A 6,512-nucleotide genomic window follows, 5' to 3' on the forward strand; every position below is an offset into this window, starting at 1 on the left:
TAGTAGTTTGATATTGTTTTATCGTTTATTAAAACGACATGTGAAATATCACACATCTGTGTTTTTTTATACTGCAATATATCAACGATGAAATTAAGGTGTTCACTGTTTACTTATATAACATTTATTTATAAAATAAGTTAAATAAAAAAATTAAATAATTTTATCTATCGATCGACCATATTGCTCTATAATCACTATGGATTCGCACTCCTCTCAAAAATTTATTTCTTTATCATTTCTTTCGCATCTATTATTTATGCAAAATTAAAGAAGTTTCTTCGCGCATTTGTCTTGCTCGCACTTTACATAAAAATTACTGTTGCATCTATAATTTTATTATGCGGTAATTGCTCGGCATAGAGTAACTAACATAAAATTACATTACAGCCAATCACTAAAAAAAGAAAAATGTTGTTCGTACATGATTCATTTTCACGAATTAATCGTAATTAGACAGCAGATGCATTTCTTGATTTAAGATAGTTGTACTGAAGGCTGTATATTATTATCTAAGAATTGATTATCGAAGATATTTTTTCCTAATCACTGCACATTAAAAATTTTAAATACTAAATATACAAAATTTCTTATAATTAAGTAAATAATTAAAAAAATGTTATAAAATTTTTGTACAGGGAAAAATGAGAAATAGGAATAAATTAAAGAGAGTAAAATTTCACATAAAAAATTCGGAAATATATCTTCGATTGGAACATTTTTACGAGATAAACGTCAACATTGTCGGCAAAGCGTAGATATGTCGATTGACGTATCACATTTTCTACAAATTGTGCAACAATCGGCGGATTTATGAGATGACAAAGCCTCATGTAAACAGTGGTTGTTGGCGCTTCACGAGATCGGGTAATGTCAGATATCATATTTACAGTACTTAAGGTACAATGTAGAAATGTAAAATTTCATCCAATCGCAACCTCATAGTAGACCTCTAATTTTTAGAGGTGTGAATCAAGGCTCGTGTATCGCGATTGGTCACAGTTATCGACACGTGCGACAGGTGAAACATTTGCTGCGTGCGTGTTCCTCGGGCGTGAAACGTGCGAACATTGCACGTGATAACGCGGTGAAGCACGTTTCTGAGATAATGCTACCGTGATCGGTGACTGATTATCACGGCTACAAGTGATATCACGATTTCTACTCATTATTGCAGTAAAGCGATAAGTAAATAAAGTATTGCGCATTTGTTAATCTGTTCGCTAACAGATGCTGTATGTGTTGAACTTAAAATAGAGCGCAAAGTTCGTCAAATGATTGCATGACTTTTGAGATCATAAAATGTCTGATTGATGCAATAAAAGCTAATTTTTTAATTTAGAAATTATTTCATAAATTAATATTATATTTCATAAATTAATATTCATGTTTTTTATTTTAAGAAAGTAAATCTAAGTATCGTATTATTAACTAAAAAAGTTTATGTTACTCTATGACGTGTTATTTTGATTATTTTAAGTAATAACAGTAATTTCCTAAAATGAATTAAAATGGATTGAAATTTTATTCCATTTGAATATATAAAGAGAAAAGCAAATATTATTTATGATAATAATAAAATGATATGAGTAATATATTATCATATTGTTGTTCCAATTGTTGTTCTCACCGTTCTAATTGTCTTATGCAACGAACTTGAGACATGTTTTGTTTTATTATTACCATTATTATTTAAATCCGGAATAAATTAAATATTTTTATTATTATATAAGCATGTGAATAATTTAATGAAATGAAGTAGAAATTCGTGATTACTATAAAAAAAAAAACAGTATTTTTTTATGAGCGTTGTGTAAATTTTAATATTATGTTTTTATCGCTATCTTTAGTGCTAACTATAAATAATCATAAATGGAAAACATTGTAATAACTTTATCTTCAAGACAATTAAGATACTTAATAAAGATTAAAATTACGACTATTTATATACTGATATTAAAGAAATGCTATTTGAAAAATTGTTAATTATTGTTTAAGAAAGAATTGTTTTTATGTAACAAAATATAAAAAGCTTAAAAATAACTATTTTATCTGTATTTGATAACAAGATTCGAATAACAATAGACGATAAGAGAATACCTACTTATAACCAAGAAGGAAATTTATCGCAATAGCCGATAACGAAGAAACCTATGGTTGATGCAAGTTAAATAAAAATAATTTTATGATAGAAATAATTAAAAAGAAGAATTTAATTTTAAGAAACTCGATTAAATCTTAAAAGATATAGATTACATTTTTCATTATACAGATTAAAATATATTAAGAAACATATAGGTAAATACATATGTAAATACGTAAAGGTAATTAGATTCTTCTGTCAGAAGAGATTATATAAATATATTTACGTAATTCTGAATAATAAATATGATGTTAATGAATAAAAACGTTTACATATATTGTTTCCTTATTTCAAAAGTGACGCAATTAAAAAAATGTGATTTTTGAATTGTTATTCTATCTGCCAAAAATAACGTAATTAAAACGTAATTAAAAAAATATGACTTTCGAATTATTATCCTGTCTATCAAAAGTGAACTAACTTTATAACAAACTTAACTCATCACAACTTAAAAAATGTGGCTAAAAAAAAAATTGTTTGCAACTTAGAAAGAATATTTTTACACGGAAAGAACAGTTTTGCTGAAGTATTTTAAAATTTAGTTAAATGTAAATCTAAAAATAAATTTTATTAGATTATTAAAATAATTATATAGAATGTTTAATAATTGATCTTTTAATGATTGATTGATTGACTAGAATGTGAAAACTTTAGTGTTGATCTTTGTGCTTGAGCTCTTTCCTTCTATATAATTATTTTGCTTTTTAAGTTCTTTCATACATATAATTTTTTGATAACCCAACAAATTTTCAGATTTGTATTTACCTAAATTTTTTAATATTTTAGCACTTAATCGTTCTTTCTGTGCAAATGAAAATAACAGTTGTGAAATGAAAATAACAAAAATGACACTTGATTATATTAAGAATACATTTTTTTGTCAATATTATTATATTTATATTATTATACATTTATTTAGCCAATAATTTTCTGTCAAATTGAAGAATAGTTTTCCTTTTTTCTCTCTAGGAAACTTAATTTTTTAAGTTGTGTTGGGTCTTTGAAGTAGGGAAGCGATATATAGTTTCAGATTCTTTATCGAATCTTTATCTAATGTGATAGTCATTCCGTGGAATATGCCTTATCTGATTTCGCTTTTATTAACTTTGTTTATTCGAATGTCTCGTGTCAAGTAGATTCGTCCCGAATGCGATTGTTATGCAATAGTCTTCTATGCTTAGACCGGTGAGCATATACGCCCATTGTAATAACGGCTACGAGCGCGGAGGCGAAGTCGTACACCGAGACGAGATGCACGGGAGGATCGTTGTCCGTTTACGAGATGAACTGCATAACAGCTGGGTGTGATGCGCTACTCGGCTGCGGCATTATGCAGGAATCTCGATGACGCGAAGCTGGGATGCGAGATATCCACGATCGTGGCTAGAGATGCGAAATGCAGGACGTTCGCGACGAGATCTCGTTATCAAATGCTTTTCAACGATGCGGTGGCGGTGATGTGATTCTCGAGAGTTGCTCTTATCTGTATGATAGATTTTTTTGCGTACAGCCGAATTGTAACGAATTGTTCCGAATTTCTATTGGGAAAAATGTTTTATATATTTATCTGTTGAATCCATGAAATTTAGTGTTTTTATTGAAATATACTAACAATAAGTGTATCATGTTAAACGTAATCGCATTTGTTTTGTCGCACGAATTTTTCTGAAATTTTTCTGTAATTTTAGTCTTCATTTTAGTTTTAAATATCGACATAGGTAGATTGGATAAATTTGAATAAAATTTTCTATTATATTATTTATGCTAAATTTGTAGGGAAATTTTGAATGATAGTAACCAGTTGGAAAATTTGTATTAAATTTAATACTTTTATGTATCCCAAATAGTTTATTCAAATTTTTATGTTGATTTAAGAAAAAAATTAATATATTAAAAAATAACTGAAACAAATATTATGTAAAAATTAACACAAAAGATGTAACATTGATATAATTTATGAAAATATATTTCTTCAGTAAAATTAACATTTACATTAAATTAACGATATATTAAATAACATAATTTAACTATAATTTATAGTTATTTTTTGAGACAATCATATTTAGTTGTTTTATAAATATGTCATATAAATATAGGCAATGTGCTATTAATATATAATCATACTGATTGCTTGAAAATCTTTAATTTTTATTTTTTAATTATTTATATTTTTTAATTATTTATTACCATATAAATATACTCAGAGAAAAATATAGTTTTGACAATTAAATTAACAACTCTAATAATTTAATATTTAGTTAGCAACTAGTTTTATAAAGTAATAAGAATTACAGTAGTACTGAATACTGTATTTTTACTAGTATTCTGTATTACTTTAGCTCTTATTATAATACTTTTTAAAAATAGTTACAAATATTAAAATTTTAGAATTACAAAGTTATAATATTTTATTGTTACAATTTTTTTTTCTTTTAGTATAGTAAATATTTAGTATAGTAAATATATTAAAAAATTATATTATGTTTCACTATATATTGCATTTACTGAATAAAATCTTTAGTTTATTTACCTATTCTATCTTGATATTTTACTATATTGATATTTAAAATCATTATGCATTATATAATATTTTTTCTGTATTTGGAAGAATTATAAATAATACATAAAGTTATTATTACTATCATTATAGTAATAGTAAAAACGGAGCTCCTTATAATTATTTTAGCATACAATTATATAGTTACCAATACATCACTAAACACTCCTTTGAATATATATTGATTTTTTATTTTATCTTAAAATTTGTATTTTGTGAAAACTACATTATTTTTATTTGTTCACTTATTCATGAATTATGTTAGTTTAATATTAAGAAATTAAAAAATTTAAATAATAGAACATAATTATGCTATTTATACTCCAGTATATTAAAAATTCAATATAAAAATTTTAACCAAGACCGGTTTTAATACAAACATAAAACATTTTTACAATTTAATCTATTATATGAGATATTTAACACAAAAATAGGAAACGTAAATAAATATTAACTGAAAGATTTGTAGCTAAAACTTTCAACAAGCGTTAGAGAGAAAAGCCAAGTATCCATGTAAATAACTTCCACAGTTTTTACTTTATGCAAATACAATCATTATGGGATGGAGTATATAAGAGCGTGGAATCTAAAGTCATCATTCGCGATTCGTGATGTAAAATACGAGAAACGCGTGAAAGCGTCGTAGTTCGATTTCCATCGAAAAATAGTCGAGTCGTTTCGCGCGTGGCGCGATCATTCGCTCGGAAGTTCGCATTTTGGTGATGTGGAGTTGGTGCTCCATATGTATTTCGTGGTGTTGGCTAGATCTACAGCGATGATCTGCGTAAAACTGTACGCGACGCGTAGGCGACCAAGCGTTAATTGTAAAAGCAAACAATTGTTTTTTGCACGAGGTGCACTCGCCGTGCACTGTCCGTCGCGTCGTGCCGCGAGCGTGTGGATTTTTTTTTTTACCGAAGCGACAACTTAGTTTCGCGCGCTTCGTGCATACGTCATACACATACACACGTACACCGCGTCATGAAATGCCAACGTACACATCTGACTATGTAAAAGGCGAAAAACTACGTCACGGAAACTTTCACGTTGAATCTCGCTTTACGCACGTTTTGAATAAGTGCATGTGCCGTGGGGATTTCCGTCGGTCCATAAAGAAGCTAATGAAGCCACCACTGAGTGTATATTTACGCGTGAACTGAAGTTCCTTAAATATTTAAATTAGGAACGCGACGCGTTAAATAGAATTTCTGTTTGCCAGATAAATTTGGTTTGTATGAGCTAACAGGAAATATGTATATCAGATTATACGCGCGATTAAAGTGGTTCTATTAAAATTAATCATTGGCATAAAGTTTCTTTGTGTCTCAAATGTACATGAGAGAAAATTAACGATCATATAAAAAAAATAATATTTTTAAAACTCCATTTTTGGATATTTGTTAGCAATTTCATAATTTAATAGATAAGATTAACTTTATTAATATAATAATAATTTATTATTATAATTTAATAGAAAATAAAAATAAGAAAGAGGAATAGGAGTCAGACGCAGTAATTTTTATGCAAATTAATACACAATTATGGTACAAAAATATTTATTAATTAACGCGCTTACATGTTTCGGTTCATTTTTGAGCCCTCTTCAGAAAGCCGAAACATGTAAGTGCGTTAATCAATAAATATTATTATATCAGAATTATGTATTAATTTGTGCAAAAATTACCGCGTCTGATTTCTATTGCCCTTCTTTACCCTAATTTTCTTTTGATAGTAAGGAATCTCAATCAACTTATGTTTTATAATTTAATAGTTATTATTATTTATTATATTAAAAAACAAAGTTTATCACAA

Source organism: Atta colombica, unplaced genomic scaffold (genome assembly GCF_001594045.1).
Source record: "Atta colombica isolate Treedump-2 unplaced genomic scaffold, Acol1.0 scaffold219, whole genome shotgun sequence".
Taxonomy (NCBI): Eukaryota; Metazoa; Arthropoda; class Insecta; order Hymenoptera; family Formicidae; genus Atta; species Atta colombica.